We start from the raw sequence: 12,159 nt of genomic DNA on the forward strand, positions 1-12,159 counted from the left end.
ATTTATTATAAAAATGGAAGCTTAATTTCCAAAATTTACTGAACTCCGCTGATGTTTTCTCGGTCGTAGGGTACACAAGGGGTCACCAGAGTCATGCTCTTGCGGCAGGTGATCATAGGTAGGGTGGGCAACATGCGAGCACAATAACATCCGTGTCTTCGCTGCATTAAGATTTCTGTCTTTCTTTTCTTTTCTTGAGTCTTTAAATTCTAATTCTTTCCGAATTTATTTATATTTCTTCCGGTTTAGTTAACTAACTTATAATTTTGTCGCAAGCACGCTCAATTCTTAGTCTGTTAATAATAATGTGTAGATAGTGTCAGGGTCAGTATAAAGCAAGAACAACACCCCCAAAGCCGACGAGTTAGTGCCGGACCCTAAAGCGTGCCCCGCAAGTACAGATCCTTCGATTCAAAACACTTCAGTCGAACGTTACACGCTACAGTTATAACTCATTATTATTAATAAGAAAAAGTGGCGCTCAACGTGTAGGGGCCTTACTGAGTAATTTTTATTCATTAAGACTCACTGGTAGATAAATTCAATGTCTTTAAAACTTTCTTTCTTATTTTTTTCTAAAAATTCTCTTTTTATATTTTTAGTTCTTGGAAAACATGCTTTGTGAATATAAGTATTCAAAGCTGTCCGGAATTATAAGCTAACTAAAGAATTTTTCTAAATTTAGCAGAGATGATGATGTGTCTATTAGTCTGAGGAAAACAGAAAATCCAAAAATCAACTTAGGTCTTCTGTCCTAGCTTAAAATACCAAGTCGTTGAACTAACCATGCTCTGTAAATTAAAGATAGACATTAATTTAACTGTTCGGAAAATACTGGCATCACTTGAAAGCAGTGCCGTATCCACAAATAGTTAGTGGCAATATTTTATTTATCATTTTTCTGAAGTACTATATTCCCTTTTCATAGGCTGGAATACATGCGAATATGTTTTGAACAGGTCGCTGTCCGCTGTCCGAAATAAGAAAGTAACTACTTCCCTCCTTTTGTATTTTTTAGAAAAGGTTATTTTTTATAAAGCCTAAACAATCTTTTATTTCTGTAATTTCAAATTTCCGAGAAACTTAAAAAAAAAACACCCTCGACTCGTAGGACATCTAGCGAGGAGTTCAGTTAATATCTTTTCCGTACATATATTTTTTGGGGCTTAAAATTTTGTTTATAGAAACAACTAATATCGTTTCCGTATAAACATTTTTTTTTTTGGTTTAACAATTTTTGTTTATAGAAACATAAACACTCTTACTTGGATAAAAATTTGGTTGTAGTTGGTTAACGTTGGGGCAAGAATTTTGTTTGGAAATTGTCCTGAGAATATTTTTGTCGGTGTGCATTATGGGTGTGGACCGATCGCCGAATAAAGGGGCAGAAGGTGGCCCAGCTACGATTTGTCCGATATGTAAATCCGATATTACCGTCGCCGAAATTTTCGTAGCCTCGTGTCAACATGAATTTCACAGGAAGTGCATAGAAGCGCACAATGTCCAGTATGCAAATCAGCTTGTAGGCCTGCAGTCGGTAAGCCACTTGATAGTTCAGGGCTACAAACTCGAAGTCGCTCAAAAAGTAAGCAGCCTTCAGAGAGTAGTGATAAAACAGCAACGGATGAGGGACCTTCCACATCAGGAATTAATACAAATTCCAGTAATAATGCGGCGGGCTTCATAACCGCTAACGCTATGACTTTACTTGCCATGGAGCGGAGACTACTAACTACCCTTTCGGAAAAAGTGACAGAATTGATTCAGAGTTCATTGACAGACGGTATAACAAGAGCTTTGGCGTCTCAAATTAGTAGCAATGGTAACATTCAACAACCTGCTGCTCGAGGCATTGAAAGTATGGATAGTCAGTCCGATTTAACGAATGAACCACTGGAAAATACCCGGCTTCTTACGGTATCTCCAGGTTATCAAAGAAGCATCACGTCTGATTTGCTAACCCGACCGGATAAAGTTGTGCATATACTTAATGGATGGAAAATTAAATATTCTGGAGTAGGGGTGTCTGTCGACAATTTTATATACAGAGTAGAGACACTCAGAAAGGAAACGTTTGAAGGAAATTTCACGGTACTTTGTAAAAATGCAAGCGTGCTTTTTGAAGGGAAAGCCAACGAGTTTTATTGGCGATATCACAAAGCCCACGGCGAAGTTGTCTGGGATGCATTTTGTGCAGCCTTTCGTCAACAGTTTAGACCAAGTAGGGATGAGGGGGATATAGAGGAACTGATAAGGAACACTAAGCAAAAGCCAAATGAAAATTTCGATTGCTTTTATGAGACTATATCAGGACTAGTTGATCAGCTAGAAGTTCCATGGACGCCGCATAAATTAGTACGGGTCCTTAAGAACAACCTACGTCCCGAAATTAGACATGAACTTTTAAATATCGAGATTAGATCAGTTTCGAAATTAAGAGAGATTTGTCGTCGACGTGAAGACTTTTTGGCCGATATTAAACGATATTCAGGATACGCTCGAGGGACTCTATTTAAGCGGGAAGTCTCCGAGCTTAATAAAGAACAAGAAAACATGGAAACAGAAATAGAATCCGAAAATGAGGTGGATATCGAGGCTTTTTCTCTGTTATGTTGGAACTGTCGCAAGGAAGGGCACCGATATCAGGACTGTGTATCTGAGAGACGAATCTTTTGTTACGGCTGTGGAACAGCCAGCACATACATATCGAATTGTAGTAAGTGTTCAAAAAACCAGCATGTCGAAGTCGCCATTCAGACAGAAGGCTTCGATCACCGTTCGAAGTCAAGCAACAATGACCGACGAATAGATGACGCAGCCACAGTTGTGTCACTCACCCTCCCTGACGAACAAAAATTATCTGCTAGTCCTTTGCTACACAGCAAAATCTTAGAATTAAAAACCGTGGCTATCACGACCATTGACCACACACCTGAGTTGGAACAGCTTAAATCTCCTAGTTCGAAGCGAATAAAAGAATTTTGGAAGAATGTTAGGGAATGTAAACTCGGCGTAGCGTACCTCAGCTCTCTTATTGAAAGGCCTTAGGATCCTCGCCCATTCTTGCAAATTCGTCTTCTCAATCGTACCGTTTATGGATTATTAGATTCTGGCGCAGCGATTAGTTGTGTTGGAGGACAGTTAGCTTGTGAAGTATTAGACAAGTACGATTACAAAACGATAACAGCTAATGCAGCTACTGCAGATGGAAGATCTCAACAGATAGTAGGACGATTAAACTTGGATGTTGAATATAATAACGTCAAAAATTCATTGACGATTTACATAATACCCTCACTGAAACAAGATTTGTATTTGGGAATAGATTTCTGGAGGCTGTTCGATCTGCTTCCAAAATGTTTAAATATTTCCGAGCTAGAGTCTATCGATAGTAACGGAAAGGTCGAAACCGATCAACATGATTTGTCCAAGGCTAAGAGAGCCAAACTAATAAACGTAATCAGTTGTTTTCCATCGTTTGCCCAAGAAGGTCTCGGCAAGACCAATTTAATTGTGCATTCGATCGATGTGGGTATGGCTAAACCAATAAAACAACGTAATTTCCCTGTTTCTCCCGCAGTAGAAAAGGCTATGTACGCCGAGATCGATAGAATGATACAATTGGGGGTGAAAGAGGAGTCAGAAAGTGCTTGGTCTTCTCCAATCGTAATGGTAACGAAACCTGGAAAAGTTAGAATTTGTCTGGATTGTCGTAAGGTAAACAGTTTCACTGAAAAGGATGCATACCCACTTCCCCAAATTAGTGGCATTTTAAGCCGTTTGCCAAAGGCAGAGTACATATCTAGTCTTGATCTTAAGGATGCTTATTGGCAGGTGCCTTTAGATGTTGCATCTCGAGACAAGACGGCCTTCACAGTACCTGGTAGACCCCTCTACCAATTTAAAGTCATGCCGTTCGGGCTGTGCAATGCCACGAGCACAATGTCGCGGTTGATGGACAAGGTCGTCCCAGCTCATCTCAGGAGCGAGGTGTTCATTTACTTAGACGATTTATTGGTAATTTCTGCAAGGTTTGAAAGGCATCTCGAAGTACTTAGAGAGGTAGCTCTTCACATAAGGCGTGTCGGTTTGACAATCAATATTGGCAAAAGTCACTTCTGCATGCTGCGTTGCGCTATTTAGGCCATATAACAGGTGACGGTGGAATACGCACCGATCCTGAAAAGATGACTGCCATCACGAGGCATTTAAAGCTTTTGAACAGTTAAAACGGTGTCTTAGTGAGGCTCCGGTTTTATGTAGCCCCGATTTTTCTACACCCTTTGCGATACATTGCGATGCAAGTAAAACCGGTGTAGGTGCAGTTTTAGTACAAATCTCTGAGGAAGGAGACGAGCGTCCGATTGCGTTCATTTCGAAGAAATTGAACAAGGCTCAGCGTAACTATACGGTCACTGAACAAGAATGCCTAGCAGCGATTGTAGCTCTAAAAAATTTTAGGGCCTATGTGGAAGGACATAAATTTAAAATCATAACCGGCCACGCATCTTTGAAGTGGTTAATGTCTAATCATGACCTGAATTCTCGCTTGGCTCGATGGGCGTTAGCGTTGCAGAGGTATAGTTTCGATATTGAGCATCGTAAGGGATCCCTTAACATAGTTCCCGATTAATTGTCTCGCGTTAACGAGGATACAGTAGCCGCCTTAGACTTGCGTGAAGGGTTGCTCGTTGATCTTAGTTCGGAACATTTTAAGTGCGCTGGGTATGTTGATCTTGTAGAGAAAGTAGCGGCAAACCAAGCTAGTTTTCCCGATCTTAGGACCGACAGCGGTTACGTTTATCGCAAAGCCGAACACTTGACAGGAGAGCAAGTTCACGATGAGTATGCGTGGAAGCTGTGGGTTCCCAGAGAATTAGTGCCCGAAATCCTTTCGCGAGCGCACGATAGCCCTTTGTCGTCTCACTGTGGCATACACAAAACGATTGAGAGAGTGAGGCGATACTATTTCTGGCCTGGCCTTGTGTCGGATATAAAGACTTATATAAATGCCTGTGAAGTGTGTAAAACCACAAAAGCTCCAAATTTCGTACTGCGTCCTCCCTTAGGAAAAGCCCCTGAAAGTCAGCGATTTTTCCAACGTCTTTTTATTGACTTCCTTGGACCTTATCCTAGGTCATGAAGTGGGAACATTGGTATTTTTATCGTTTTAGATCATTTTTCCAAGTATGTGTTTCTAAAAGCAGTTCGAAAGATTGAAACTAGTGTCGTTATAAAGTACCTCGAAGGGGAGTTGTTTATGGCGTATGGAGCTCCGGAAACGGTGTTGTCCGACAACGGCTCGCAATTTCGCTCTCATGCTTTTCAGAAGCGTATGCAACAGTACGGGGTTACTCACACACTGACTGCAGTGCATTCGCCCCAGGCTAACGCGTCTGAGCGCGTAAATCGTTCTGTAATCTCTGCAATTAGGGCTTATTTGCGTCCTGATCAGAAGGACTGGGACGAGTATCTAGGTAGGATATGTTGTGCTTTAAGATCATCGGTTCATGCTAGTATAGGTACCTCTCCATACTACATGGTTTTCGGCCAGCACATGATTACCTCCGGTTCCACTTATTCGTTGTTAAGGAAATTAAACTTATTAGATGATCGATCCTTAAAATTTAATCGGGAAGATTCTTTTGACATCGTTCGTGATAAGGCGTGTCGGCGAATGCAGGAAAAGCACGATGAGAATGAAAAGCGGTATAATCTTCGATCTCGAATCGTGTCCTTTGCCGAAGGGCAAGAAGTATTTCGCCGAACTTTTAAACAAAGCTGTTTTCAGACAGGCTATAATGCCAAGTTCGGTCCTTCTTTTGTGAAATCGAGGGTTCGGAAGAAGCTGGGAAATGCTTATTACGAACTAGAAGACTTACAAGGACGTTTATTAGGCACATATCATGCGAAAGATATCCGCCAGTAACGTGCCTTCAGTCGTTATCAGTCTAGGGCATCATACCCTAGCCTGATTTTTCGGAAGGGCTTTGTAGCGGCGACTGAAGCAACGAAATTTTTCTTTTTTAGTTCGGCCCAGAAAAATATTTTTTTTAAAAGTTTTTTTTTGAGCTTAGCTTAGTTTCAAACCACAAATATTAGTAAGCCCGGTTTAGTATTTTTTTGAGATGACAACTGACCGTGGCGATAGTAATCAGCTGTACTAGGGTAGCGCTGTTATGCTTAGTTTCAAACCACAGATGTTAGTAAGCCCAGCTTACTTAGTATTTTTTTTTTTGGGAATACCAACTGTCCAGGGCTGGCATGATCAGCTGCACCAGGGGAGCTCTGGAAAGCTTAATTACCAACATGGAGTGATTACCGGCTGCGGTGCATTTCCGCTGGCAGCCTAGACCCACATTACCCGGTTCCGCTCTATTTCTTTTCAATCGAGCAGTGCGGAGTGCACATGCACTAAAAAAAATTAAGTCCCCAGTCCCAAACAAGTTCGAAACTTTAACTCGGGTACGCGTGCATCTCGCAAGTATTGCGATTCGATAGTGAAAAATTTAAGTAAAGACACCCGCCAAAGCTTAGATCGAGTAAGTTTCCCGGCGAATTGGTTTTCTTTCTGTGTCTAACCACCGCCCGTGTCTCAGGCAGCTGAAGAGAAGGAACTTAGAGTCGTCCCGGCTACGAGAGTGTTCCGGCCAGCAGGCCAGCACCAAGTTATAGTATTTTTTTTGGTTGGATTGGCGAGATTTCTGCCGGCAACGGCCCGGGAAAAAAAATCCCAAAACCCCCAAGACGTTTTCGGGGCACAATCGTAAGGTAGATATGCTCGAGAATAGTGTATTTATACCCGTTACTCGTAGAGTAAAAGGGTATACTAGATTCGTCGGAAAGTATGTAACAGGCAGAAGGAAGCGTTTCCGACCCCATAAAGTATATATATTCTTGATCAGGATCACTAGCCGAGTCGATCTAGCCATGTCCGTCTGTCCGTCTGTCCGTCTGACCGTCTGTCCGTCTGTCCGTCTGTCCGTCTGTCCGTCTGTCCGTCTGTCTGTCCGTCCGGATGAACGCTGAGATCTCGGAAACTATGAGAGCTAGGCTATTGAGATTTGGCGTACAGATTCCTGAGCTTCTTACGCAGCGCAAGTTTGTTTCAGTAGACTGCCACGCCCACTCTAACGCCCACAAACCGCCCAAAACTGTAACTCCTACAGTTTTGATGCTAGATAGAAAATTTTAACTGAAATGTATTGTTCTCATCAAAACCTATCGATTGACCTAAAAAAAAGTTTGCCACGCCCACTTAAACGCCCACAAACCGCGAAAACCTGTGACGCCCACAATTTGCATGCTAGATAAAAAATTTTAACTGAAATGTATTGGTGTCGTCAATACCTATCGATTGATCCAAAATAATTCTGCCACGCTCACTCTAACGCCCATAACGCTTAAATCTGTCTACCGCCGGTAGGTGGCGCATTTTAATTTCGCTTTGCTGCTTGCATATCTCCATTTCCCTTTGAGTAACGGGTATCTGATAGTCGAGGTACTCGACTATAGCGTTCTTCCTTGTTTTTTTTGGTATTTGCTGTAACCGTTCCCCAATCGTCAGGTTGTGCCCAGTTAGCAGTATGTAAGGTCGTCGAGACGAGGAGCATGTAAACCAGGTATCACCAACGGAAACCCACGTGCACGTACCGAGGAGCACCCCCTAGCTACAAGCGTACATAACCTGGTACCACCGAAATCCGGCGCCTGCACCGTGGAGCACCCCCATAAACGTCATGTGTACCTAACCTGGCACCAACGAATACGCATGCGGAGCTAACCCTTTAGCACATGCGCGCATTCACGAGCCGCTACTTATACACATGGACGTGTAATCTTTTGGCGCACACTTACGCAGCTACACCGCGGGAAATATCTAGGCCGCACATACACATCAGCAGCAGCTTTACCCCAATGCACATAGGCGCAAATTTTAACGGGGTTTAACCCTCTGCTATTTCTTTGTATTATCTCTGGCGATCAACCCAATCTTTTGCTCCAATTGCGAGCATATTTAACCTGCAACCACAGTGAACCCCATTTGGGAAAATATCTAGGGAATTTTAAGATATAATGGAGTGAATCTTAATTACTTTATTGTAGATACTACCTAAACTTAAATAACAATTTTGCGCCTCTAAAGAATCGGGATATAATGGCAAGAAAGTTACTTTTTAAATTGTATTCAAAATATATTCTTAAGTTAACTTTAACCCTATGGTGCAAAACGCCATAATCTGTTTCCAGCACACCTGCGTCTGGAGATCGATCTTTCGCCGATGGAAATGTTGCCGTGAGTTTGAAAACTAAATGTTTATTTTCTATATCCACATTTATCTTTTGAAAACTAAACCAAACTTTTATTTGAACGTCCAAAAATAATAATAAACGAATCCCAAATCTAATGAAGCATTAAATTAACGAAAATATTATCTAACAAATATTAAGTACTTAAAGAGAATTAACTTGAATTTAATTTTGAATGTTATAAAAAAAATATTTTTTTTATTAATCCTAATTAAATTAAACCAAGCAAATTAAATTAATAGCTCACCCTGAAACGAATTGAAATTCTAAACTTTGAAACAACAATCTTACAAAAACCATATATATATGTTCTCTTAATTAATAGTATATACCATTGTTTAAACATTATTCCTATTACTGAATTACTATTAATTATGTTTTCTTTCCTTGAATTTATTATAAAAATGGAAGCTTAAATTCCAAAATTTACTGAACTCCGCTGATGTTTTCTCGGTCGTAGGGTACACAAGGGCTCACCAGAGTCATGCTCTTGCGGCAGGTGATCATAGGTAGGGTGGGCAACATGCGAGCACAATAACATCCGTGTCTTCGCTGCATTAAGATTTCTGTCTTTCTTTTCTTTTCTTGAGTCTTTAAATTCTAGTTCTTTCCGAATTTATTTATATTTCTTCCGGTTTAGTTAACTAACTTATAATTTTGTCGCAAGCACGCTCAATTCTTAGTCTGTTAATAATAATGTGTAGATAGTGTCAGGGTCAGTATAAAGCAAGAACAACACCCCCAAAGCCGACGAGTTAGTGCCGGACCCTAAAGCGTGCCCCGCAAGTACAGATCCTTCGATTCAAAACACTTCAGTCGAACGTTACACGCTACAGTTATAACTCATTATTATTAATAAGAAAAAGTGGCGCTCAACGTGTAGGGGCCTTACTGAGTAATTTTTATTCATTAAGACTCACTGGTAGATAAATTCAATGTCTTTAAAACTTTCTTTCTTATTTTTTTCTAAAAATTCTCTTTTTATATTTTTAGTTCTTGGAAAACATGCTTTGTGAATATAAGTATTCAAAGCTGTCCGGAATTATAAGCTAACTAAAGAATTTTTCTAAATTTAGCAGAGATGATGATGTGTCTATTAGTCTGAGGAAAACAGAAAATCCAAAAATCAACTTAGGTCTTCTGTCCTAGCTTAAAATACCAAGTCGTTGAACTAACCATGCTCTGTAAATTAAAGATAGACATTAATTTAACTGTTCGGAAAATACTGGCATCACTTGAAAGCAGTGCCGTATCCACAAATAGTTAGTGGCAATCTTTTATTTATCATTTTTCTGAAGTACTATATTCCCTTTTCATAGGCTGGAATACATGCGAATATGTTTTGAACAGGTCGCTGTCCGCTGTCCGAAATAAGAAAGTAACTACTTCCCTCCTTTTGTATTTTTTAGAAAAGGTTATTTTTTATAAAGCCTAAACAATCTTTTATTTCTGTAATTTCAAATTTCCGAAAAACTTAAAAAAAAAACACCCTCGACTCGTAGGACATCTAGCGAGGAGTTCAGTTAATATCTTTTCCGTACATATATTTTTTGGGGCTTAAAATTTTGTTTATAGAAACAACTAATATCGTTTCCGTATAAACATTTTTTTTTTTGGTTTAACAATTTTTGTTTATAGAAACATAAACACTCTTACTTGGTTAAAAATTTGGTTGTAGTTGGTTAACGTTGGGGCAAGAATTTTGTTTGGAAATTGTCCTGAGAATATTTTTGTCGGTGTGCATTATGGGTGTGGACCGATCGCCGAATAAAGGGGCAGAAGGTGGCCCAGCTACGATTTGTCCGATATGTAAATCCGATATTACCGTCGCCGAAATTTTCGTAGCCTCGTGTCAACATGAATTTCACAGGAAGTGCATAGAAGCGCACAATGTCCAGTATGCAAATCAGCTTGTAGGCCTGCAGTCGGTAAGCCACTTGATAGTTCAGGGCTACAAACTCGAAGTCGCTCAAAAAGTAAGCAGCCTTCAGAGAGTAGTGATAAAACAGCAACGGATGAGGGACCTTCCACATCAGGAATTAATACAAATTCCAGTAATAATGCGGCGGGCTTCATAACCGCTAACGCTATGACTTTACTTGCCATGGAGCGGAGACTACTAACTACCCTTTCGGAAAAAGTGACAGAATTGATTCAGAGTTCATTGACAGACGGTATAACAAGAGCTTTGGCGTCTCAAATTAGTAGCAATGGTAACATTCAACAACCTGCTGCTCGAGGCATTGAAAGTATGGATAGTCAGTCCGATTTAACGAATGAACCACTGGAAAATACCCGGCTTCTTACGGTATCTCCAGGTTATCAAAGAAGCATCACGTCTGATTTGCTAACCCGACCGGATAAAGTTGTGCATATACTTAATGGATGGAAAATTAAATATTCTGGAGTAGGGGTGTCTGTCGACAATTTTATATACAGAGTAGAGACACTCAGAAAGGAAACGTTTGAAGGAAATTTCACGGTACTTTGTAAAAATGCAAGCGTGCTTTTTGAAGGGAAAGCCAACGAGTTTTATTGGCGATATCACAAAGCCCACGGCGAAGTTGTCTGGGATGCATTTTGTGCAGCCTTTCGTCAACAGTTTAGACCAAGTAGGGATGATGGGGATATAGAGGAACTGATAAGGAACACTAAGCAAAAGCCAAATGAAAATTTCGATTGCTTTTATGAGACTATATCAGGACTAGTTGATCAGCTAGAAGTTCCATGGACGCCGCATAAATTAGTACGGGTCCTTAAGAACAACCTACGTCCCGAAATTAGACATGAACTTTTAAATATCGAGATTAGATCAGTTTCGAAATTAAGAGAGATTTGTCGTCGACGTGAAGACTTTTTGGCCGATATTAAACGATATTCAGGATACGCTCGAGGGACTCTATTTAAGCGGGAAGTCTCCGAGCTTAATAAAGAACAAGAAAACATGGAAACAGAAATAGAATCCGAAAATGAGGTGGATATCGAGGCTTTTTCTCTGTTATGTTGGAACTGTCGCAAGGAAGGGCACCGATATCAGGACTGTGTATCTGAGAGACGAATCTTTTGTTACGGCTGTGGAACAGCCAACACATACATATCGAATTGTAGTAAGTGTTCAAAAAACCAGCATGTCGAAGTCGCCATTCAGACAGAAGGCTTCGATCACCGTTCGAAGTCAAGCAACAATGACCGACGAATAGATGACGCAGCCACAGTTGTGTCACTCACCCTCCCTGACGAACAAAAATTATCTGCTAGTCCTTTGCTACACAGCAAAATCTTAGAATTAAAAACCGTGGCTATCACGACCATTGACCACACACCTGAGTTGGAACAGCTTAAATCTCCTAGTTCGAAGCGAATAAAAGAATTTTGGAAGAATGTTAGGGAATGTAAACTCGGCGTAGCGTACCTCAGCTCTCTTATTGAAAGGCCTTAGGATCCTCGCCCATTCTTGCAAATTCGTCTTCTCAATCGTACCGTTTATGGATTATTAGATTCTGGCGCAGCGATTAGTTGTGTTGGAGGACAGTTAGCTTGTGAAGTATTAGACAAGTACGATTACAAAACGATAACAGCTAATGCAGCTACTGCAGATGGAAGATCTCAACAGATAGTAGGACGATTAAACTTGGATGTTGAATATAATAACGTCAAAAATTCATTGACGATTTACATAATACCCTCACTGAAACAAGATTTGTATTTGGGAATAGATTTCTGGAGGCTGTTCGATCTGCTTCCAAAATGTTTAAATATTTCCGAGCTAGAGTCTATCGATAGTAACGGAAAGGTCGAAACCGATCAACATGATTTGTCCAAGGCTAAGAGAGCCAAACTAATAAACGT

The sequence above is a fragment of the Drosophila suzukii genome, unplaced genomic scaffold, assembly GCF_043229965.1.
Source record: "Drosophila suzukii unplaced genomic scaffold, CBGP_Dsuzu_IsoJpt1.0 scf_18, whole genome shotgun sequence".
NCBI lineage: Eukaryota > Metazoa > Arthropoda > Insecta > Diptera > Drosophilidae > Drosophila > Drosophila suzukii.